Below are 26,499 nucleotides of genomic sequence, written 5' to 3'. Positions count from 1 at the left end.
GACCGGCGCGACGGCGACGGCCACGCCACACGACGCGGCGTCGAGCCGGCCATCGAGACGGCGGCGGTGGCGTCAGCAGGACGCGGTGCGGCGTGCTTGGTACGGCGTCACCTGGACGCCGGCCTCGGGATGCGGATCTTCGTCGTGTTCGTCCGGAACTCCGACGGCGCATGGCACATCTGGTGCATTTGCGGCGGTACCGCGACCATCTGGGTCGCGATCTGTACCGACTCCCTATAGTGCAGTCAACAAGTCCCTCGTAGTCCAAGAACATCGACATTGGTCGGCGACGTGTTCGTCCGCTCGGTTCTTGGGAGGAAAATCCGCACCATAAGTAGATCAAATCCGAATAATAATCTAAGCGCAAAAATGGAATCGTAGGAACGAGAGGAATCCATTTTTGCAAAAAGTGGGGATCGGATCTTATACCTCCGCGGGATCGACGAAAGCCTGCGTGATGCAGGCTTGACGGAGAGTTGATGGAGCGAAGCGTGCTGATAATGTGTTCCGCAACTCCGCGGCGAGTCCGGTCCGAGGTTGCGGAGCGAGAGCGAGCGTCGTAGACGAAGTAGTAGAAGTAATCGAAGTATGCGAAAGTAAAATGACACAGAGAGATGAAGGAGACCAGCTTTATTAATCAATGATCAGGGATTACAATGATGGCTCCTCGTTGCTTTATATAGGGGGTAGGGGTCAAGGGATAAGTACCCACTTAACGTAAAGTGGGGGAAACGGGAGGGGCTAGCCCATGCGATACGCACGAGGCCGCCGCCACCCCCTCGGTGGCCCCGGTTTCCCAACACAAACAGCACCCAAGGCTGGACAATAGACTAAGGGCATCTCTAACTGATCCCCTAAAAACCTTTAGAGGATCTGGTTTTCCTCCTCTAAACCGGAACTAACCAGAGCCCAAAAATCGTTAGTGGGGTAAAAGAATTACTCCGAGCCGGCCGCAGTGCTTAAATATACTCGGCCGAGTAGTCGCGGAGTAAAACTCCCCCACCCCACTTCGCCTCACTTACCACCACCCAATCCACGTCAGCGCGCCCCCACCCTTACCCGCATCCACTCCGCCGCCGGACCGCCACCGATAATGGCCGGATCCGGCCGCCGCCGCTCCCCGCTGCCCATCCCCAGCACTCGGCCCGCGGATCCAGGCCGCCACGAGTGTCGCCGCACCGGTGCTTCCTCCTCCTCCGGCGCCGGCGCATCCCGCATCCCCGACTAGCCGCCGCCGCCGCAGCCAAAATATAGGCGTGCGACAACGCCTGTGGGGGATGTGGGTCGCGAAGATCACCGACCGCGGCACCGGCAAGCGGCATTGGATTGGCTCCTTCCACTCCACGGTGCAGGCGGCGCACAAACACGACATCAAGTCGGTCCACGATGGCGCCGCCCAGCGCAACTTCCTCGCGGCTTGCCGCGGTTTGAGCCGGTTGACCCCCAGGTGGCCACCCCACAGGAGATGCGGGAAGACCGGGAGGCCAGCGAGCGCCTCGAGGCAGAGTAAGCCAGTGAGGCCTACATGGCGGAGCTCCGCCGCCGCTACCCGGAGCGCGTCGAGGCAGAGCACCGGCTGTACGAGCAGTACGCGGCCGGGATGACGGAGGTCATCTACCTCTCCAGCAGTGCCGGCGAAAAGGGACATGGCCGTCTCATCGGAGAGTTAACCGTATCAGAGTGGGAGAGGATCGAGAACGAGACCAATAGTGAGTAGTTTAGTTAGTTTTTATGCAATCTTAGTCTAAATTTCATTTAATTTATGTAAAATATTTCGAATCGAGTTCAAATCTAGTCTAAATTTGCACCAAATTTGTGTTGATTTTTTTACTCCGTTAAATTTAGGAGATCAGTTAGAAACGGCATTTTTTTAGAGGAGCAAATATCCTGCACTAAAGAATACTCGGCCGTATCCTCCTCTAAAGTTTAGGGGATCGGTTAGAGATGCCCTAAGACCCTAGCTATTAGGTACTCCCTCCATTCACAAATATAAGATGTTTTAATTTTTTTTGTGATCGGATGTATATAGACACATTTTAATGTGTTTGTTCATTCATTTCAGTCTATGTAGTCCATATTGAAATATCCAAAACATGTTATATTTGTGAACGGAGGGAGTATGTTGCATTTCATGCAGCAATTAACTGGACCGATGGTTGGTGAGTAAAGTCTGAAATAAACCCTGACTTTGTATAGGCTGACGTTAACGAACCCTCATCTTTAAATCCCTAAAATTGATACCCTAATCTCTCAGATCCCGGTCTATTCTAACCCTACGCATGTTTGGCTCACAGGAAAAGAAACAATCCCAGCCGGGTTCATCCGCTACCCTAACTGACGGTATGGGTCCACAAGTCACTTTAATCTCTCTCCTCTTATCTTCTTCCTCTATCCTCTCTTTTCCACTGCCGATCCCTTTTTCCTCTTCTACTAGGTGTTGGCCGAGCCGCGCACTGGTTGGCGCCCACGTCCGAGATGACCCTGTCCGGGCCCGACGACTGGAGATGGCGGCTGCTGGACATGGAGTTGGCCATCTAGCACGGGGCGTGGTGTTGGCGTCCAATTGATGTTCGCTGAGATCGGCGAGGCGCAGGCAAGCGTGGAAACGGCCGGCGGCGCGTAGCTGCGAGCAACTGCATAAAGCAGGTGCCGTCAGGCACGAAACGTAAGCACGGCTCCGTGGCTGCAAACGGTGGCGCGGGCAGCGAGCAACGCAGGGGCCAACGGCGGGATGGTCCCATGGATGTGCGTACGTGCATGTGTGTGCATAGACGGACGTGAGTGTAGCCTACGGGACGTCGGCTTGGCGCGGCAAGGCTTGATGGCGTCGGCACCGTTGCCTCCAGCTCGTCCGGAATGGCGTCGACGGCCGAGCCGAGCCCGTCCGGCACGCTCATCTCGTCAGACGTACGAGTCCGCCTGCAGCACGCTGTAGAGCTTGGTGAGAAGAATCCCACAGGCACCGATGGTCATGTCGCTGACCACGGTCTCCATCGGGTCGGGCTTGTCCAGGTGTAGCACGCTGTTGAGCAGTTCGTCAGCACCGCCGGCCGCCGCACATGGTCGGGCAGTGAACTTGTGAAGAGATGCATATGACAGGTGGGCCTACATAGTAAGTCGCCGTAGAAACTAATCCCGGCTTGGATCGTGCCTTTACTATTACACCAAACAATTTTTTAGTCATGGAGGGTCGGATTGACTGGGATTCGTAAATACGGGGTACCAAATTCAGGGATTCAGAGGTGAGGGTTTATTTACGTCAGCCTCTACAACCTCAGGGTTTATTTCAGACTTCACTCATGGTTGGTACAAGGCTAGTAGCAATACTGGGAGCACTACCACACTAGATTGGATAACCCAAGTAAGCCTTCAACTGGACTAAACTAGGACCGTGTTTCTCTAAGCTAAACCACCGTCCCCATCTTTAATACAGTAAGATTTTACCCAGTTCAACATATGACTCTCTCGAGAAATTTCACATCTTTTTACCATTGTTTCGCCAACTGAAAAAGAAAATCCCACACATGGAAAAGGGATAGAACTTTTGCTAAGACTGGCTGCAACTATCGATTCATATCAGGCACGCAGAGTCAATAACATCGTAAGAAACCTGTAGATGTCGAGGCTGGGTTCCTCGCAGAATACGTCAGGGAGCTCCTCCCTCAGCGTCCGGATGGCGTACCCCGTGTTCACGTAGTACCTCCGCCTTTCTTCCCCGTCCTCTTCCAGGCGCCGAATCGCCGCCGGGGACTCTGCCGGAGCCTCTGGGGCCGAGAACAGAGGCGGCGAGAACGGGGTCCAAGACTCTAATCACTATCTTCTCCTTCTTCCCGGTCCCCTTCTCCTCCTCCTCCTTCACAGAGCCACCGGACGCCGCGGCGGTGACCTTGAACCGCCCGCCGCGGTTGCTCCGGAGGACGCGAACGCTCGGGCGCCGAGCGCCGGCGAGGTTAGGGGCCTGGACAAGGAGGCCCACATGAGGAGGAGGAAGGATTTCATTTTCCCTTTTCCTCTATCTTTTATACGCTAGTGTCAAAAACGGAGTAGTATATAATACTGGTGCATAATTATTATTCTCTTGGTCCGAAAATACTTGCAGGAGAAATTTCTATGACAAGTATTTTTAGACTGAGAGAGTATTTTTTTCAGTTTTACGACGAAGCTTATACTGCCATAGAGTGGAAATTGCCAACGGACCGTCGTTTTCTTGTCTTTTTTTTTGTCGAATTTTCTGTGCTCATTTCCATTGTCTAAATTTCAACCGGAAGTAAGGATACCTTTTGGGACATCCTACTACAGTAGGTGATATGATATTGTGAGGGTGTTTTTTGTGCTTATTTTCATGTGAATATTCCCGGGGTGGTTTTGCTATCATGCCTCTAACTTTTAGCATGCAAACTACGACAAAATTGAAGCGTTATGGTGTAATAAAAGCCAGCAATTTTCAGAATTTTACATATCAACCTATGGCACATTTTCAAAATTGATCACATTGTGCACAAATACTCGAACAATTATGATGAAATAAACAAAGGGCGATATTGTAAATGATGATAGCGCCGCATAGTGTGATCAATTTTTTTTGGGAAAATATGGTCTTTATTTAAACAAAGTGCTCAGAAATTTCTCAGGATATAATTTGCAAAATATAGTCCGGGGGTGCACCGTCCCAAATCAAACTACCCTCTACAGAAAGACCCGCCCTCGCTAGCTCGGGTGCAGCTCCATTGTCGAGCGATGAGCCCACATGGCCTTGAACTCCCGGAAACCCTTCAACTTGTCCTTCATGTCTCCTATTAGAGGTCAATAAGCCGAGAGATTCTTCATAGGATTATTTAGCACTATTACTACTCCATAGCAGTGAAGCTCAATGTGAACCTTTGCAATGTTCATCTCCTGAGCTAGCTGCAGCCTCGACTTACAGGCAGCAATCTCCGCAGCCTCCGCTTCTGCTATTGTCCGGTAACAATAGCTTGCCCTCCATTGTGATCCCGCATCACCACCCCTCCACCATCCCTTGTTTGCTGCAAAGGGCGATATTGTAAATGATGATAGCGCCGCATAGTGTGATCAATTTTTTCGGGAAAATATGTTCTTTATTTAAACAAAGTGCTCAAAAAATTTCAGGATATAATTTGCAAAATATAGTCTGGGGGTGCACCATCCCAAATCAAACTAACTTCTACAGAAAGACCCGCCCTCGCTAGCTCGGGTGCAGCTCCATTGTTGAGCGATGAGCCTACGTGACCTTGAACTCCCGGAAACCCTTTAAATTGTCCTTCATGTCTTCTATCAGAGGTCAATGAGCCGAGAGATTCTCTTCACAAGATTATTTAGCATTGTTACTACTCCATAGCAGTGAAGCTCAATGTGTACCTTTGCAATGTTCATCTCCTGAGCTAGCTGCAACCTCGACTTACGTGCAGCAATCTCCGCAGCCTCCGCTTCTGCTATCGTCGGGTAACAGTAGCTTGCCCTCCATTGTGATCCCGCATTACCACCCCTCCACCATCCTTTGTTTGCTGTTTAGAAATTGTTCCATCTGGATTTCGTTTTACCCAACCTGTATCAGGTGGTGTCCATAGCTTCCTCGGCTCTGGAGCCTTTATTTTGTTGGGTCGAGCGATTTGCGCCTCCTCCCATTCCTTTGCATATTCTAGTACAGCCTTCACAACCATCTGAGGTTCAGAAATCCTTTTCTCGTTCTGCGCTCCATTTCTCGCTAGCCACGGTCCATAAACCGCATTAAGCATCAGAGCACTTTCTTCTTCTCCTGCCTCCGTAAGCCATGTAAGTAACCATCTCGCAGTGGCGCTCTGAGAGCAATCCAATGCCGGCGGGGTCGCCACCGGTGCTCCTGATGCCGAGCGCAACATCCGCCGGCAACACGCTGAGTGAGGGCATGGTCAAAAGGGATGATGTGTTGTTCTTCCCTGCCACATGCAGTACAGTATACACCTAGCTTTATTCTTCCTCTATGCAGTTAACCGATGGCCAATCCATTCTTCAGCATGCACCAGAAGTGGACTTTTACCTTGTTTGGAACATTTGAATCCCACATATTAAGCCAACCCCTGTCGGTAGCTGCTGAAGAGGATGACTCCGGTTGTCCGGATTTTATCTTATTTAGTGTCATCCTTAAGTGATAGCTAAACCTTACCGAATACTCACTAGATTTTGTGAAACTCCAGGCCATGTAATCATCAATGCCCGGTCCACCTACTGCAATTTGCATGATGTCATTTGTATCATCAGTCGAGAACAATTCTTTGATTCTTGCCTTGTCCCATGTTAGCATCCTTGGTCACACCCTAAATGTATATCTCGCCCAGTGGCTTGCGACTACCACGGCGTGAAATCCAATTATTGTTGGAAGTATGCCCAAGAGGCAATAATATTGTATTATTATATTTTCATGTTCATAATTAATATAGAAGTGCATGCTCTAGCCAATGCAACCAAAAGACCGATCTGATGGAAGAGACTAGGCAGCACATTATACGTCAACACTCCCCCTCACGTGTGGCTCCCTCAGGCCTAAACGTGGACCGAAAGTGGGCTGCAATTTAATTGCGCCAGCTGGGTCTTGAACTTGAGACCTCTTGGCTCCCATACCATGTAGAACTAGCCAACGCAACCAAAAGACCGATCTGATGGAAGAGACTAGGCAGCACATTATACGTCAACAATTAATAATTTATATTCTATGCTATAACCGCTATGATCCTCGAAAACTCACATGCACGTGTAGAACGATAAAGGACAAGATAAGATTCCTAGTCTCGCCTCTAAGACTGGCTCAAGTGTTGTTGGTGATCACGTTTTCTGGATCTTAGGATACCGTTAAGTGTAACGATAGTCCTAAAACAACATTGAGAGTACGACGTTAGAAGAGCGATTATACTGAATAGACCCAAACTTGTTTGTTATACTTTGAGATGATATCGTCACAACTCAATTATTATAACACGGAGTGTTAACGTGTGGTTTTGCTCCTTAGATCATGAGAGTATCATATTCATTTCTTACAGTGGGCTTTGGGGTTGCTCAAACTTCACTTGTAACACGGTGATAATAACAAAAACTTACAGGTTCATCGGAAAGTTTGACAAGGAACTTGATAGCTCGAGAGTGGAATTTGCTCCTCCGACGATGGCGATATATTCTTAGGGCCCTTTCAGCGTGACGACATCCATCATCGGCTGGCCAAACACAGGTGACTACATCACGGGGATGCTGGAACATGTTAACGAGAAAGAAGAACAAAAGCAGTAACGAGGAGACCGGTATAGTGAGCATGTGTATGACTCAAGAGGATACCGACATATCTCACCTCGGGTTTTGTAAAGTATGGTGAAGCAAATTGGAACATCAGATGATAACGAAACACTAGTGCAGGCGACTCCTATACAAACAGTTTTATCCCCTTTCCGTGAGAGAGTTTTAAACCGTCGCCTTGCCTGTGTGTGCAATACGGGGGGTCCATCCCACACGAACGAGAAAACATCGGCAATAGGTTCTACGGTCACACACACGGGGCAAAAAGAGCTCGCGTGTGATCGCGCGAGCCATCCGGACAATTATATAGGCGCAATCGTTTCGGTTCGTATGTACATCCCACATAGTGAATCCCAGACAAACGATTTCGTTCGTATGTACATCACATACAATTTTCCGCATCACATCGTCTGTGAAAGCGTTGCCATTGCAGATGATATTTATAATTTTATCGTTTGCGTTATTGGATGCATCATGCACGGTGGTACCTAGAAGAAATTGTGTGGCATAGGCTGTCCATCACACACATTTGTTATGTGGAAAACGTTTGTGCAAGGTGGCCTAACGCAAACAGTTGTCCATAGGAAGTCGTGTGTGATTGTTCATTGATCCAACACGTTTACTTCCTAGAAGCTATGTGGGTTGTCTGAATTCATCGCCCATTGTGTTGTCTCAGTAACCGTATGTAGTAGAAAATCCCAATAAGCGGGCTAATTGGCCTATTATTTTTAATACATTTAGTAATCAAATTGAATTTTTATATTAAACACACAATATATTTCATTTTCGTATTACGGCAACCAAGATTTCATAATTGAAATACATCAAAGTACAACATGACTCACATATCACATCATCATATCTCAAAACTATTACTAAGAATCAAGTTTATTTTGTCCAATGATCTTCATGAAAGTTTTTATTATATCCTTCTTGGATATCTATCACTTTGGGACTAATTTTCATGTGTTGCTTTTCATAAGCTCAAGCAAATATAAGTGAAGATCATGAGCATAATATTTTTTCTTTCTTTCAAAATAATTTAAGTGAAGCAAGAGAGAATTTCTTGAAAAATACTAAGCACACCGTGCTCAAAAAGATATAAGTGAAGCACTAGAGCAAGTCCATAGATCATAAAAATTTAAGTGAAGCATAGAGAGCAATTCTAACAAGTCATGACATAATTTTGGCTCTCTCAAATAGGTGTGTCCAGCAAGGGATCAAGACTTAAAACAAAAAATAAAACAAGCAAAGACTCATATCATACAAGACGATCCAAGCAAAACACATATTATGTGACGAATAAAAATATAGCTTCGAGTAAAATACCGGTGGTCGTTAGAAGAAAGAGGGGATGCCACTCGGGGGCATCCCCAAACTTAGTTGGTTGCTCATTTTTGGATAATAGCTTGGCATGCCGGGGCATCCCCAAGCTTAGGCTCTTCTACTCCTTATTCCTTCATCCATCGTAAAATAACCCAAAACTTGAAAACTTCAATCACACAAAACTCAACAAAACCTTCGTGAGATCCGTTAGTAAAAGAAAGCAAATCACTACTATAAGTATTGTACCAAACCAATTCATATTTTGTTTTTGCATTATATCTACTGTATTCCAACTTTTCTGGCAAAAACTCATCAAAGAAAACCATAGAGCCATCAAAATAAGCACACAATGCAAAGAAAACAGAATCTGTCAAAATAGAACAGTCTGTAGCAATCTGACTATTTCGAAAACTTCTGAAACTCCAAAAATTCTGAAAAAATAGGACGACCTGAGCAATTTGTATATTAATCTTCTGCAAAAAGAATTGGCATTTTATCATGCTATGGTAAAACATAATAATTGTTTTCGTGAGCGCAAAAGTTTCTGTTTTTCAGCAAGATCAAACAACTATCACCCAAGAAGATCCTATCGGTTCTACTTGGCACAAACACTAATTAAAACACAAAATACACAATCATAACAGTAGCATAATTGTGCTAACACTCAAGAACAGAAAGCAAAAAAGCAAAAATAAATTTTATTTATTGGGTTGCCTCCCAACAAGCGCTATAGTTTTACGCCCCTAGCTAGGCATAAAGCAAGGATCTAAGTTTTGTCATCCTTCTTCTTAACTTTCTTAGAGGTGTTTTCATCATGGGGTTTTGTAAACACAACATAAAACATATTATCCATAACAACCTTAGCGTTCCTAAGTTGGTGTTCATCATAACCTTTTTGATTCCCCGCAAAAATCCAAGAGTAATGTTGATTAACATTATTGAAAACTTGTTGGATTATATCTAAAACGGGGACTTCCTTTCTAAGATTCTTGATGCGGAGCATCCCAAGGTCATCCCCATGGACCTACCTACGTCTCCCACGACACCACTTGGACCAATGACAAGAGCACGAGCAAAGGCTATCGAAGATAAGGTGAACTCACTCCTTTCCGAACTACCACTTTCTATGCATGAGATATGGTTGCTACCTCAAGCGGAAACACTATATATGATCAGGTACCTGGAGGAAAGCCACGGAACATCTACATCCAATGGGCAAGATGGCGAGGACACCAAGTGTGAAGGACAAGTAGAAGAGCTGCCACGGAAGCTACAGCCACCGGATGACCGGTCGGGACCGGACGCCCGCCACCTGAAGGCCAACCTGCCCAAGTCCCAGCCAACGCAAGCTACAGCGAGCGGACGTCCGGCCAGGACCGAACGACCGGCCAGACCTTCCAGCCAGCGGACAACCGGCCAGGACCGGACATCCGGCGCCACTCCAACCGAGCCAAAATTAGCGGAAGTCCGAGGCCACCGGACGTCCGGCGTCACCTTCACAGAACGGAAATAGCGGAAGTCCGGCGACCACGGGACGTCCGGAAGCCCGCGAGCCACCGCACGACCGGTCCCCAGCGAATGTCCGGTACCTGTCTGCGTACAGAGATCTGGCCCGAGGCCCATGTATCCCTCTCCCACTTACCCCTTCGTGGACCTAGACTATATATACTCCTCCACCTCCTCCTAGTTAAGGTCAGCGTTGTGATAGCTCATTTGTGAGATAGAGCCTCGCTCATCCATACAGATCTACTCCTTGAGAGAGAATGCGGCCCCTCTTCGGAGAAGATCCACGTTGGATTCAAGACCCCCTCTCCGGTGGCCCCATCAAGACCTCCTCACGGAGAAGAACCGGTTACCCTATGTATCGTCCCTTGTTGGATTTGGACTATGTGATCTCTATGTGTACTCGGATCTAGCATATGTGTGACTATATCTTGTTGGTTTGAGTGATTCTCTCGTGTTTTCCCTCGTGTTTCCCCTCGTGCTCTTCGTGTTCTTAGTTGGGATCCGCTCCTTTCGTGAAAGATCGGCCGTATAGGGTTCCACCCTACATCATCTTGGTATCAAAGCCACATTGATCACGATTTCGGAGCCTCCCCTCTTTGTTTTCTAGCTTTTTGTTGTGTTCTTCCCCAATTTCGAAAATCCCCACCAAAAATAGCCCTAATTTTTTTTGTGATTTGTCGGTGTGATGAAGTTTTGTTGGATTTGATACATGGATTTGCTTTGCCTTGAGTGGATCTAGCTTTCCCCCTTCGTCTCCACCTTTTTCATCCATAAAATCGCCCGGATTTGACCAATTTCGCTACATCCACCTCGAACCCTAGCAATTCATCCAGTGCCCGAAATCGCCCAGGCACCGGACGTCCGCCAGCCACCGGACATCCGACGACCGGACGACCGCTCCACCACCAGACGTCCGACGTTTCCCGGTGAAACTGAAAAAGTTTAGTTTGGCCACCACCACCTCTCCACCTCGACTCCCGCATACGCACTCCATTACACATTCCACCTCCGCATACGCACTCTGATACCTCCACCACTTTCCGCAACAACCACCGACTACCCGTTTCCAACTCTGACACAATTTTGACATGTTTTGCTTTGAGAATTTGAGTTGCAGTTCCCGTGTCCTTTTGTGTTTCGGCCATTTAGGTACGGTTCAACATCAACATCACCGCCGCTCATCTTCGCCACGGACTCATCATCAGCAACGACAACTCCACCATTTTGACACCATACTGTAAGCAAGAACGCTAACCCCATCTTGGTATCGTAATATCATTCTACATGCTTGCCATTGCATTGATAACCCCATAGCCCATTTTGCGTAACTTATCCATCGAGACTAGCCTTTGAGTATTGCCGGCAATGTGACTTGTGCACATTAGTGACCATACTTCCCATAGCATACATACCATACCATTGTGGTGCATATCTTGGTATCATCTCCTGTGTCACAAGGTTGTCATCGCATATACACAATTGCTATCTTGGTTCGTTAAGTTTTGCATGAGAAAAGAGCTCAAACGACAAAGAGCCAAACAAGCTTTTAAGCAAAAGGGAAAGATAAGCAAAGAGCTTATAAGCAAGAACCATAGCATCATACAACATTAAGATTGTCATACTCGATCATCTTGGATCATATCATCGGAATACCATACATATAGCATACTTGGGATAGAAGTCGTTGCATTTTTGCTTAGTAGGTTGTGCACAAGTTTCGTATCCGCCTATTGTGCAATCGTGCTAGCGTCTCTCTAGTGTTGTGCAACAAGAGCATTTTCGTGGATTCCACATTTTGGCTCTCCTTGGTTGCACGACCCCAATTATCTATTTGCGTGTGTGTTTCCGTGTACCATATCTTGCTATTGGTCTACTTGTTGCATTTGCAAATTTGTGAATCTTTTCCAACATTATTGAGTCTCACTAACAACTGCATCAAATTTGTTGCCACCTGGTAGGATCTTGTACCCTACCAGGCCTGGGACGTAAGCGGTAAGGGAAGGAGGGGGCTGGGCGAGGCGATGAGCGGCCGCGCCGGCGGCTGGGCGCCGTCGCGGAAGAGGAAGATGGCGGCAGCGGCGCAAGAGGCAGGGGACGGCTAGGGTTCCGGCTCCTCTGGGAGCCGGGCAATAGAGATAATATTCTTATTGCTTAATCTGAAAAAGAGTCTTACAGCATATATTTATAACCTAGATAACTTGCATACGAATTAACCTAAGATAACTTGTGGGCTAAGATTGCCCGGTGTGCCTTCTACGGCTGTAAGTCAGGCCGGTCATAACATCTCTCCCTGCCTGCGCAAACAGCTCGTCCTTGAGCTGAAAGTCTGGATAGTGTTGGCGGAACTCATCACGCTGCTCCCAAGCTGGCCTCGTCCTCCAGAAGTCCAGCCCACTGAATCAGCACGTACCACACCCCGCGACGGAGCTGGGCCTTCAAGACCTTCTCTGGTCTCGGAAGGATGCGCCAGTCGAAGGTGGGAGGCAACGCGGTAGGGGCCGCAGGTGGCTCCCCACGGAAAGGCTTCAACAACCCCACATGGAAGACGTCGTGGATGCGGGCACCGGTAGGAAGCTGAAGGCGGTAAGCCACCTTCCCGATGCGCTCCAAGATAGGAAAAGGCCCGGCGTAATGAGGGCCCAGCTTGCGCTTCGCGCGTGGGTCCAATGACTGCGTAGAGCAGTGAAGAAGACGCAGCCACACCCAATCTCCCACCGCGAACTCCGCTTCACGATGGTGGTCGTCGTAGTAGTGCTTGGCCAGCTGTTGGGCCTGAAGAAGGCGTTGCCGGACTTCGGCCAACATCTCGTCCCGGCGCCGCAAAAGCTCACCCGCCACCTCTGTCCGAGCCGTGGCCGAATCAACCGGAATGATGGCCGGGGGCAGTCGGCCATATACATTCAAAAGGAGTGGCGCGCAGGGTGGAGTGGTAGGAGGTGTTGTAGCAGTACTCCGCCCATGAAAGCCAATCCACCCAAGCGCGAGGAAGATCACTTGTGACACAACGCAAATACATGGCAATCACCTTGTTGACAACCTCGGACTGGCCGTCCGTCTGAGGATGGAAGGCCGTGCTCAGGCGGAGTTTCACGCCCGCCAACCGGAAGAGATCGCGCCGGACATGGCCGGTGAACACTGGGTCCCGATCGCTGACGATCGAAGAGGGAAACCCGTGGAGGCGAACTATCCCGTCGAAGAAGGCGCGGGCCATGGAGGCAGCAGTGTATGGATGACCGAGCGCAATGAAGTGAGCATACTTGGAGAAGCGGTCCACCATCGTGAGAATGACTGATTTGCCGCCCACCTTAGGGAGGCCCTCGATGAAGTCCATGGAAATATCCGCCCAGACCTGAGATGGCACCTCCAATGGCTGGAGCTGACCAGCTGGCCGTAGTGTCTCCGTCTTGTTGCGCTGGCACGTCACACAAGACCGGACCCAGTCCCGGACAAGGGCTCGATCACCAGGGATGTAGAAGTCGGCACGGAGACAATGGAGGGTTTTCTCCACCCCCTCATGGCACGCCGAGTGGGCCAGCAGCAGCACCTGGTGACGGAGATCGTCAAGCGCCGGCACGAAGATGCGGCGCCCGTGAAGGAGCAACCCATCGGCGAGGCGCCAAGGCTCCTCCAGCTCGCCTGCAGCCAACTGCTGCTGAAGAAGAAGAGCGTCGGGCGCAACCACCGTCGCTCGACGAATGTCGGTGAAGAGGCCGAAGGTCGGCCCGGAGCAGATCCAGAGCGCTGTCCCCTCTGAGTCACCGCCGGTGGTGTCGTGGTCGGCGTTGCGGCGAGACAAGGCGTCGACGACGGTGTTAAGGCGGCCCGGACGATACTCGACGGAGAAGTCGAAGCCGAAGAGCTTGCTGATCCACTGGTGCTGCGGCACGGTCGAGAGCCTCTGGTCCAGCAAGAACTTGAGGCTGTAGTGGTCCGTGCGAATCCGGAAAGATCGACCCCACAGATAGGGCCGCCAATGGCGCATCGCCTGCACCAAGCCAATGAGCTCCCGCTCATACGTCGCGAGCTTAAGGTGGCGCGGAGCAAAAGGTCTGCTGAAGAAGGCGAGAGGCCCATCGCTCTGATGGAGCACGGCGCCAAACCCTGCGCCCGAGGCGTCACAGTCCACCACGAACGGGCGGTCAAAGTCCGGCATCTGAAGAACGGGGCCTGTCGTGAGGGCCCCCTTGAGGGCCTCGAATGCCGCCGTCACCTCGTCGTCCCATGCGAAGGCGTCGCGGCGTTGCAAACGCGTGAGTGGCGATGCGATGAGGCCAAACTCCCGGATAAACTTCCGGTAGTATCCCGCGAGGCCGAGAAAACCGCGAAGAGCCCGCGGGGAGTGCGGCGTCGGCCAGGCTGTGACGGCCGCCACCTTGTCAGCATCCATGGCAACCCCGTCGGCCGAGATGACGTGGCCGAGGTAGGCGACCGAAGGCGTCCCGAACGAGCACTTCGAGCGCTTAAGATGAAGATGGTGTGCTCGAAGCTCGTTGAAGACGATGGCGCGTGCTGGAGGTGCTCCGCCCACGAGGCGCTGTAAATAAGAATGTCATCAAAGAAAACGAGCACAAACCGCCGTAAGTAGGGCCGGAGGACGTCGTTCATCAGAGCCTGGAAAGTCGCCGGAGCGTTGGAGAGGCCAAAGGGCATCACCAAGAACTCGAAGTGGCCGTGGTGAGTCCGAAACGCCGTCTTGGCGATGTCGTCCGGGTGCATGCACACCTGGTGGTACCCCGACCGGAGATCAAGCTTGGTGAAGAAGCACGCCCGATGGAGCTCATCCAGGAGCTCATCGACCACCGGAATAGGAAACTTGGCCTTGAGTGTGAGAGCAGTAAGGGCGTGGTAGTCGATGCAGAAGTGCCACGTGCCATCCGACTTGCGGACGAGGAGAACCGGCGCGGTAAACGGCGACGTGGATATCTAATGATGCCCGCGGCGAGCATGAGTGCACACTGCCGCTCCAACTCGTCCTTCTGCAGCTGCGGGTAGCGATAAGGACGCACTGCCACCGGTGGGGAGCTCGGCTGGAGATGTATACGATGATCATAGGCCCGGGCGGGCGGAAGGCCCTGCGGCTCGGTGAAGAGGTCGCCGTGCTGCTGCAGAAGGTGCTCCAATAGTGGGTGCTCGGCCTAGGAGGTAGCCGCGGCCAGCTGAAGCTGCGGCATCGCCGGTGCGGTGCTCCCAACGCCGTCCCACCGGATGCGGCGGCCGAGCCGCTAGAAGGTCATCGTCAGAGCGTCGAAGTCCCAAAGTATGGGACCGAGGGTCCGCAAGAAGTCGACGCCGAGGATGAAGTCGAAACAACCCAAGTCAATGCCCGCACATGTAATGGAGAAGTGTTCATCGCCGACAGTGATGGGTACGTCTCGTGCGAGGCCATGACACCGAAGGCGATCGCCGTTGGCCACCGTGACCTGAAGTTGCTCCCCGCCCGTCGGCTGAAGCGCTAAGCGACGCATGGTAGCCTCGGGCAGGAAGTTATGGGTGGAGCCTGTATCCACCAAGGCCACCAAGCGCTCGCCGTGGATCATCACCGGCAAGAGCATGGTCCGCTCGTCGCGGATGCCAGCGAGCGCGTGGAGGGAGACCACTAGGGCCGTCGCCGGGGCAGCCGCGGGGGCGGCCTCAACAGCCACGGGGTGCGGTAGTGCATCGGCCCCGTCGGCCAGGGTGTCCTCCTTGATGAAGTCGACCGTCTCCAAGTAGAAGAGGCGCGGGCAGACATGGCTCGGCGTATAGGGATCATCACAGTTAAAGCAGAGGCCCTGGCGCCTTCGCTCCATCTGCTCCGCCGGAGAGAGACGCCAGAAGGGTCGCGTCATGGTCGGGGTAGTAGACGCCGGAGCGACTGGAGGTGGCCGGACCGGCGCGGGGGCCGATCGGGCGGCCTGCCGGGCTCCTCGAGCCGGGGCGGCCGGCTGCATGGCCTGGGCGCGAGCCTCGTAGGCGCGGGCGTAATACATGGCCATCTGGAGATCCTGAGGGCCGCGAAGCTCCACGTCCACGCGAATGTGATCGGGAAGGTCACCGACAAAGAGGTTGGCGCGCTGCTGCGCCGTCACGCCCGACGCATGGCACGCCAGGGCCTGGAAACGGTCGGCAAAGTCCTGCACTGTGGAGGTGAAGGGAAGGCGGCCGAGCTCCGCCAGGCGGCTCCCACGAGCCGGCGGCCCAAAGCGAAGGAGGCAGAGCTCGCAGAAGCGCTCCCAAGGAGGCATGGCACCCTCGTCCTGCTCGAGAGCGTAATACCAGGTCTATGCCGCGCCGCGGAGGTGGTAAGAGGCGAGCCAGGTACGCTCCGATGCGAGGGTGCGCTGCCCGCGAAAGAACTGGTCGCACTGGTTGAGCCAGTTGAGGGGGTCCTCCGTGCCGTCATATGAGGCGAAGTCAATCTTCGCGAACCGCGGCGGTGCCTGGGTCAGAGTGCCGTGTCGAGCTGGCTCGGAGGTGCGGAGCAGCGAGGCGGGTGGCGCCTGGTCGGGGGACTCCGGGTAGGGACCCGCGGAGCTGGACGGCCCGCCGAACTGCGGAAACAGGGTCGGCTGCTCCGGAGCCATAGTGTAGACCGGCGATGGCGACGACCCCGCCACGCAAGCTGGTAGTGGCGACGGAGAGGGCGGAAACCAAAACTGATGGATCAGCAGTACCGCCGGCGAGGACGCCCCTGAGCTGGGCAGAGGTGGCGCCGGTGGTTGCAGCGTCGGCTGCGGAGGGTGGGCGGGCGCGTCGGTGGCCGCGGGGGACGGCGGCTGCAAATACCACAGAGGGGCCATGGCCGGAGTGGTCCCGCCGGGGTGCCCCGCCTGGAACGGCAGCAACGGCAGCCCGGTGCAGGCCAGCGCACTCTGGGTCGGCCATGGCAACGCCGGGGCCCCCGCCTGGAACGGCAGCAGCGGCTGCCCGCTGTATGCATGCGCGCCCTGGGACGGCCACGACAGCGCGGGGTGGCCGTAGGCGGCGATCGGCGCAGCCGGCGGAGGTGCGTACGGCCCAGCCATATACTGGTGGTACTGGTTCAGGTGGAGCCCTTGGACGGCCGTCACGAGATCCCGCAAGGTATTGGTGACCTGTTCCAGCGTGAAGATGGCGGTCATCGCCGGCGCGGACGTGATGGGGCCCGGCGGTGGTGGGGAGCCCGCGGTGGTGACCGGGCCTTGCAGCGTGGGGGCCCCGGCGGTGGTCACCGGGGCGGTGGACGGCGGCCCGGTGGTCATCGGCGCGGAGGTGACGACAGGCAGCGGCGGCGATGGTGTGGACGAAGACATGATCGAGCCCAAGTCTCTGGATACCAAATTGGTAGGAGCTTGTACCCTACCAGGCCTGGGACGTAAGCGGTAAGGGAAGGAGGGGGCTGGGCGAGGCGATGAGCGGCCGCGCCGGCGGCTGGGCGCCGTCGCGGAAGAGGAATATGGCGGCAGCGGCGCAAGAGGCAGGGGGCGGCTAGGGTTCCGGCTCCTCTGGGAGCCGGGCAATAGAGATAATATTCTTATTGCTTAATCTAAAAAGGGTCTTATAGCATATATTTATAACCTAGATAACCTGCATACGAATTAACCTAAGATAACTTGTGGGCTAAGATTGCCCGGTGGGCCTTCTACGGCCGTAAGTCAGGCCGGTCATAACACCACCATCCTAACCAAGCTCCACCATAAGCTTTTACTTGTGTAGGTGTGAGAAACGACAAGAATTGATACTAATTGCGCTATTTCCTTGTTACACATTGAGTGATCATTGATCCATCTTCAACATCGGTCAAGGTACATTTGGTATAAGTTCTTCTCTTTCTCCCACTCACATATTTGTTTGGAATGATGGATAGGCCAAGTACTTGTACCAACCCACTCTTCTTTGAGCAAGACGACGACCCGAACAACTATGTCACCAAGCTACACCTCTTTGGTACACAACGAGCTTTGCATCAAGAGCAACAAGCAATGAGCGACCGCATCGACAATCTCGCCACCGACTTGCGACTCTCCGAGCAATGTACAAGAGACTACTTCGACAACAAGCTCGACGAACACAAACAAGAGAATGACGCAAGAATGGACGAGATTCGTGCCTTGTTGGTCAACCGCTCTTCTACCACTTCGTCCTACTCAAGACGGAGCCGCTCGATTCGACACTCCGACGACACCATCTCCGGCTCAAGTACCCCGACATCGAACACTCTTCGTCATGCCGCGTGTCAAGATCGTCCAGCAAACCGCAATCCTCTACACGACAATGACTCTCAAGATCAAGCTCGCGCACAAGAACATCGACACCGTCAAAACCAAGCTACTTTCGTGCAAGCACAAGAACGGCAACGTCTACGCCAACAACAAGAGGAAGAGCGAGCGCGCCAACACCAAGATGCACAAGATGCTGATGCACAATGCCAAGAACAACAACTACGCGAAGCTCAAGCACTTGAGGTGCAACGTGCCCTCCGAGATTCAAGTCGAGCCATAGCCACGCGCAATCGACAAGCTCGTGAGCAACAAGAAGCGCTTCGTGATGAAGTTCAAGAACGAATATATCAAGCTCGCGTGCATCGTCAAGCTCGACAAGTTCCTCCACAAGCTCGCCAAGAACATCAAGTTCAACAAGAGCAAGAAGACAATGGAAATCCTCCAAGACAAGAGCAAGTTGAGGGAGACAATCCTCCTCGTCAAGGACGTCATCATCCCCGACCCCAACACAATGAAGAGCAATGATACGGCAAGCTAAAGTTCACCATGCCCAAGTTTTCCGGAAGCAATGATCCCGAAGAGTACCTTTCATGGGCATTGAAGGTTGGCAAAATCTTCCGCTTGCATAACTATGAAGAAGAGAAGAAGATCGCTATGGCATCCCTTGAGTTCCAAGACTACGTCCTCATTTGGTGGGAACAAGTCATTGAGCGCCGAGTGGCAAGAGGTGAACCACCCATAACAACTTGGGCGCAAATGAAGGATGTCATGAGAGCATGTTTCGTGCCAACCTACTACAACCGCGACCTCTTCAAGAAACTCCAACTCCTCAAGCAAGGAACAAAGACCGTTGAAGAGTACTACAAAGAAATGGAGATTGCCATGATACGAGCCAATGTCATGGAAGATGATGAGCAAACTATGGCACGTTTCTTGAACGGACTCAATCATCCTATCAAGAAGATCTCCGACTTCCAACCATACTCGAACCTCATCGAGCTAGTGCATCAAGCTACCAAAGCGGAACGCCAAGTGCAAGATGACTTCAAGTATGCCAAGTTCTCATCCAAGTCCTATGGTTTCTCCAACTCTCAAGCTTCAATGATTCAAACACCTTCTACCTCAACCAAGCCATCTACAAGCAATGACGACAAGTCAAGTTACAAGAAAACTTCGACAACCTCAAGTCGTCCTCCTACTACAAGTAACTTCAAGACGAGAGCTTCATCATCATCTACCCCAACCGATGAGACCATCAAGACAAGTTCCTTCAAATGCTTCACATGCGGCGGCCGAGGCCACAAGTCCTTTGAGTGTACAAACAAGCGCACCATGATTTTCAACGACGATGGAACCTATGACGCCATGAGTGAAGGAGAAATGGAAGCCCTTGAGCAAGTGGCCATGCATCGGCAAGTGAACGAAGATGAAGATGATCAAGTCTTTTGTGACGATGATCCGAGCCCCGCTCTGTTGTCTCCAAGGTCTTGACTCTTCAACATCAACAAGACGAAGACCAAAGATGCCATATTTTCCACACCAAGGCCGGCATCAATGGAAGGTCCGTCAAGGTCATCATCGCTGGAGGGAGTTGCCATAACTTAGCAAGTGAAGAACTATGCTCCAAGCTCCAATTGGTCAAGATGAAGCACCCGCACCCCTACAAGGTTCAATGGCTAAGCGACTCTAGCACTATCCAAGTCGAGCATTGGGTACAAGTTTCTTTCAAGATCGGAGCTTACGAAGACACTTTGGAGTGTGATGTCGTTTCAATGTCTGTTTGCCACCTCCTTCTTGGACGGCCATGGCAATTTGACCGAGGAGTCATCCACAACGGGCGTACAAATCACTATAGCTTCAAGATTAAAGGGAAGGAGTACGTGCTACGACCTATGTCTCCAAGCCAAGTGATCACCGACAAGCAAGCCACCCATCATGGAGAGAATAGTGAGAGAGTGAACCACCAAAAAGAGAGTGAGCGCCACAAGCCCAAATTGAGTGCCTCCACAATGAGCGACAAGAAGAACTTAGTCCTCTTTGCCACCAAACGTGAGATGAGAGAAGTGTATGGGAACCCATCAAGTGTCATGCACTATGTCCTTTTGTACAACGACGAGGCACCAAAAACTAACACCTCTCACAATCTACCTTTGGTGTTATCTTCTCTATTGCAAGAATTCCGAGATGTTTTCCCCGACGAGCTACCTCTGGGTCTACCTCCATTACGAGGCATCGAGCACCGCATCGACCTCATCCCCGGAGCACCTCTTCCAAACAAGGTCCCATATCGCGTCAACCCCAAAGAAACCAAAGAAATACAAAGGCAAGTACAACATCTCATCGACCATGGTCATGTGCGTGAAAGTTTGAGTCCTTGTGCTGTCTCGGTCATTCTTGTGCCAAAAAGAGATGGTAGCTTTCCATGTGTTCCGATTGTAGACCTATCAATGCTATCACTGTTCGATATAGGCACCCCATTCCACGCCTTGATGATATGCTAGATGAGCTTAGCGGTGCCACTATTTTCTCAAAAATTGATCTTAAAAGTGGCTACTATCAAATACACATACAAGAGGGTGATGAATGGAAAACCGCTTTCAAAACAAAGTTTGTTTGTATGAGTGGTTAGTTATGCCTATGGGTTTATCGGAAGCACCCGGTACTTTCATGTGTCGTATGCATTATGTGTTTCGACCTTATATTGGTGAGTTTGTTGTTGTCTACTTCGACGATATCCTTGTTTTTAGCAAATCTCTCAAAGCTCATGTCACCCATCTTAGAACCGTGTTACAAACTCTTAGAAAAGAGAGCCTCTACGCTAACATGGACAAATGCCTTTTTGGCGTTGACAAGCTTGTTTTCTTGGGCTTTGTAGTATCTTCTAAGGGTGTTCATGTAGATGAATCTAAGATCAATGCTATTAAAACTTGGCCCCAACCAACTAACTTGCAACAAGTGCGTAGTTTTCTTAGTCTAGCCGGTCTCTACCGTAGATTCATGAAGGATTATAGCACCATTACTTCACCTTTGCATGCTTTGAGTAAGAAAAATGCACCGTTTGTTTGGGGAACATCCCAAGACACCGCTTTCAATGAGCTTAAGAATTTGCTTACTCACGCTCCCGTGCTTGCTCTACCAAACTTCGGCAAACCTTTTGAGATCCATTGCGATGCTAGTGGTTATGGAATAGGAGGTGTGTTAATGCAAGAGAAGCGCCCCGTAGCATAATTTAGTGAGAAAATTTCCGGCGCGCAACTCAATTACCCCATCTATGACAAAGAGCTATATGCTTTAGTGCGAGTTTTGCATGAATGGGAACATTATCTCCGTCCACATGAGTTCATTCTTCACACCGATCATGAAACGCTCAAGTATCTTAAGGGTCAAACTAAGTTGAACAAGCGTCATGCTAAATGGAGTGAATTCATTGAGTCTTTTCCTTACGTCATCAAGTATATCAAAGGCAAAGACAATATTGTGGCGGATGCGCTTTCCCGTATATGCATGCTTGTTAGTCAACTTGAATTGAATGCATTGGCTTTGAGCACATAAAAGACTTGTATGCGGATGATTCTACTTTTGCTATTCCTTATGCCAAATGTTTGACGCATCCATCTTGGGAACGCTATTACATCAAAGATGGTTATCTTATGAGAGCTAACAAACTTTGCATCCCCGAGTCTTCTCTTCGTTTGTTACTTTTGCAAGAATCTCATGGAGGAGGACTAATGGGACACTTTGGACGCGACAAGACATTTGCTACGCTCTCCAAGAACTATTTTTGGCCCAAGATGTTCCGCGACGTCAACCGCTTCACCAACCGATGCTCTACCTGTCGCAAAGCTAAGTCTAAAGCTCAATCTCATGGCCTCTATATGCATCTTCCAATTCCGTACCAACCATGGGAAGATATTAGCATGGATTTTGTGCTTGGTTTGCCTAGAACTAGAAATGGAAAGGATTCCGTTTTTGTTGTTGTGGACCAATTCTCTAAAATGGCACATTTCATACCATGCAACAAGATAGACGATGCTTCACATATTGCAAATCTTTTTTGTAGAGAAATCTTGCGCCTACATGGAGTGCCAAAGACGATTGTCTCGGACCGCGACGTCAAGTTCTTGAGTTAGTTTTGGAAGACATTATGCGCCAAGCTCGGAATCAAGCCACTATTCTCCACGGCATACCATCCACAAACCGACGGCCAAACAGAAGTGACGAACCGAACACTCTCCACTCTACTACGCGTATTGATCAAGAGGAACATCAAGGAGTGGGAAGAGTGCCTACCCATCGCCGAGTATGCCTACAACCGCGAAAGACATTCGACTACCGGCAAGTCCCCCTTTGAGGTCGTCTACGGTTTCAACCCATTGTCCCCATCGGACATTCTTCCTCTACCACTACAAGAGAGCATCAACATGGATGCGAGTGCCCGAGTGAACTATCTCAAGAAGATGCATGAAGATACAAGGCACACCATCGAGCATCAAGTACACCGACTCGCGACCAAGCTCAACGTCAACAAGCAACCCACATTCAACATTGGAGATCTTGTGTGGCTACACCTTCGCAAGGAACACTTCCCGAACGAACGCAAGTCCAAACTTCTACCACAAGCCGATGGACCCTTCAAGGTGCTAGCACGCTACAACAACAACGCTTACAGATCGACCTCCCGCGCGACAAGTACAACGTGAGCGACGTCTTCAACGTCAAGGATCTTTCCCCCTACCATGGTGATGAAGATTTCGATCCGTGGTCGGATCTTTGCCAATGGAGGGGAGATGATGCGAAGCATCCCAAGGTCATCCCCATGGACCTACCTACGTCTCCCACGACACCACTTGGACCAATGACAAGAGCACGAGCAAAGGCTATCGAAGATAAGGTGAACTCGCTCCTTTCCGAACTACCACTTTCTATGCATGAGATATGGTTGCTACCTCAAGCGGAAACACTATGTGTGATCAGGTACTTGGAGGAAAGCCACAGAACATCTACATCCAACGGAAAAGACGGCGAGGACACCAAGTGTGAAGGACAAGTAGAAGAGCTGCCACGGAAGCTACAACCACCGGACGACCAGTCGGGACCGGACGTCTGCCACCTGAAGGCCAACCTGCCCAAGTCCCAGCCAACGCAAGCTACAGCGAGCGGACGTCCGCCCAGGACCGGACGACCGGCCACACCTTCCAGCCAGCGGACGACCGGCCAGGACCGGACATCTGGCACCACTCCAACCGAGCCAAAATTAGCGGAAGTCCGAGGCCACCGGACGTCCGGCGTCACCTTCACAGAACGAAAATAGTGGAAGTCTGGCGACCACCGGACGTCCGGAAGCCCGCGAGCCACCGGACGACCGGTCCCCAGCGGTTGTCCGGTACCTGTCTGCGTACAGAGATCGGACCCGAGGCCCATGTATCCCTCTCCCACTTACCCCTTCGTGGACCTAGACTATATATACTCCTCCACCTCCTCCTAGTTAAGGTTAGCGTTGTGATAGCTCATTTGTGAGATAGAGCCTCGCTCATCCATACGTATCTACTCCTTGAGAGAGACCGCGGTCCCTCTTCGAAGAAGATCCACGTTGGATTCAAGACCCCCTCTCGGGTGGCCCCATCAAGACCTCCTCACGGAGAAGAACCGGTTACCCTATGTATCGTCCCTTGTTGGATTTAGACCGTGTGATCTCTATGTGTACTCGGATCTAGCATATGTGTGACTATATCTTATTGGTTTGAGTGGTTCTCTCATGTTTTCCTTCGTGTTTCCCCTCGTGTTCTTCGTTGGGATCCGCTCCTTTCGTGAAAGATCGGCCGTATAGGGTTCCACCCTACATCAATTCTGATCAAAGATTTTATTGTCCCCAAGCAAATGTCTTAAAGCATAGTCACTATTGTAAAGAATTTCATCTATCATAGGTTTTTCACGATTCATACCATAAAAATCCAAGATTTCCCTAGCTTCCCGTATTATGTAATCAAATTCATTCATAAGGACAAGGGTGGCCAACTTTTTAGCCTTAGGATTCTTTATAACGAGAAGCTCAAAAAACAATCTTTGCAAAGTAGGATGGGTACGAATAAATTTACTTTCAAGTTCCAAAACTAGTGCTGAAATAGCATCCGCATAAGATCTAGTAGTTTTAAGTATAGGAGCATCATCAAGACTCAAATTTCCCACACAATTGAAAAATTCTTGGATACGTTCTTTTCCCATAATGTTCCCTTGACCCAAGATAAAAGTTTTAGTATCCAGATTGCCCGTATGTCCAATCTTAGGAGCTAGGCCATCATCTGTTGGTGCCATACCGAAATCACTCATGATTGCAAGCAAAGGATAGATCTGACGAGAAAACACGAACAGAAAAGAAGGGCGAATAAAAGCTGCAAATTTTTGTGAAGTGGGGGAGAGGAAAACGAGAGGCAAATGGAAAATAATGTAAATTGTGAGGAGATGAGATTTGTGATTAGGAAGCTGGTATATGTTGAAGATCCTCCCCGGCAACGCCGCCAAAAATTCCTTTTGATGTCGCTTGAAGCTACATCGGTTTTTCCCCAAAGAGGAAGGGATGATGCAGCACAGTGGCGGTAGGTATTTCCCTCAGATATGAAACCAAGGTTATCGAACCACTAGGAGAACCAAGAAACACAACGTAAACAGCCCCTGCACACGGATAACAAATCCTCGCAACCCGACGTGTTAAAGGGGTTATCAATCCCTTCCGGGTACGGCGCCTCAAGTAGGCAAACAGACGTGAGATAAAATTGTAGTAGATTGATAGATCGAATGCGAAATGAAATAAATAAGAATAAATTGCAGCAAGGTATTTTTGTATTTTTGGTTTAATGGATCTGAAAATAAATGCAAGGAAAAAGTAGATCGCAAAGGCAAATATATGGGAAAGAGATCCAGGGGCCGTAGGTTTCACTAGTGGCTTCTCTCGAGAAAAATAGCAAACGGTGGGTGAACAAAATACTGTTGGGCAATTGATAGAATTTCAAATACTCATGACGATATCTGGGCAATGATCATTATATAGGCATCATGTCCAAGATTAGTAGACCGACTCCTGCCTGCATCTACTACTATTACTCCACACATCGACCGCTATCCAACATGCATCTAGTGTACTAAGTTCATGGAAAAACAGAGTAATGCAATAAGAACGATGACATGATGTAGACAAGATCTATCTATGTAGAGATAGACCCCATCGTTTTATCCTTAGTAGCAACGATACATATGTGTCGGTTCCATTTCTGTCACTGGGATCAAGCACCGTAAGATCGAACCCACTACAAAGCACCTCTTCCCGTTGCAAGATAAATAGATCAAGTTGGCCAAACAAAACCCAAATATCAGAGAAGAAATACGAGGCTATAAGCAATCATGCATAAAAGAGATTAAAGAATCAAATACTTTCATGGATATAAAAAGATAATCTGATGATAAACTCAAAGTTCATCGATCCCAACAAACACAACGCAAAAGAGTTACATCATATGGATCTCCAAGAGACCATTGTATTGAGAATTCAGAGGGAGAGAGAGAGAGATGAAGCCATATAGCTACTAACTACGGACCCGAAGGTCTACAAAGAACTACTCACGCATCATTGGAGAGGCACCAATGGAGGTGGTGAACCCCATCCGAGATGGTGTCTAGATTGGATCTGGTGGTTTTGGACTCTGCGGCGGCTGGATGAATATTTCGTCGACTCTCCTAGGGTTTTGGGAATATTGGGGTATTTATAGAGCAAAGAGACGGTCCGGGGGGCACCCGAGTGAAGGAAATATGCCCTAGAGGCAATAATAAAGTTGTTATTTATATTTCCTTCTATCATGATAAATGTTTATTATTCATGCTAGAATTGTATTAACCGGAAACTTAGTACATGTGTGAATACATAGACAAACAAAGTGTCCCTAGTATGCCTCTACTTGACTAGCTCGTTAATCAAAGATGGTTAAGTTTCCTAGCCATAGACATGTGTTGTCATTTGATGAAGGAGATCATATCATTAGAGAATGATGTGATGGACAAGACCCATCCGTTAGCTTAGCACTATGATCGTTTAGTTTATTGCTATTGCTTTCTTCATGACTTATACATGTTCCTCAGGCTATGAGATTATGCAACTCCCGAATACCGGAGGAACACCTTGTGTGCTATCAAACGTCACAACATAACTGGGTGATTATAA

At 50.1% G+C, this 26,499-nt stretch overlaps 1 pseudogene; it reads right to left on the bottom strand.

Annotated features, from left to right (window-relative positions):
- The window catches only part of LOC123158213 (uncharacterized), a 16,147-nt pseudogene extending 10,243 nt beyond the window's left edge, over positions 1 to 5,904 (bottom strand).
- Between the last annotated feature and the right edge of the window lie 20,595 nt (positions 5,905 to 26,499).

Source organism: Triticum aestivum, chromosome 1D (genome assembly GCF_018294505.1).
Source record: "Triticum aestivum cultivar Chinese Spring chromosome 1D, IWGSC CS RefSeq v2.1, whole genome shotgun sequence".
NCBI classification, from domain to species: domain Eukaryota; kingdom Viridiplantae; phylum Streptophyta; class Magnoliopsida; order Poales; family Poaceae; genus Triticum; species Triticum aestivum.
The sequence above is the reverse complement of the archived record's forward strand: the minus strand, read 5'-3'. Positions and strand labels throughout refer to the sequence as shown.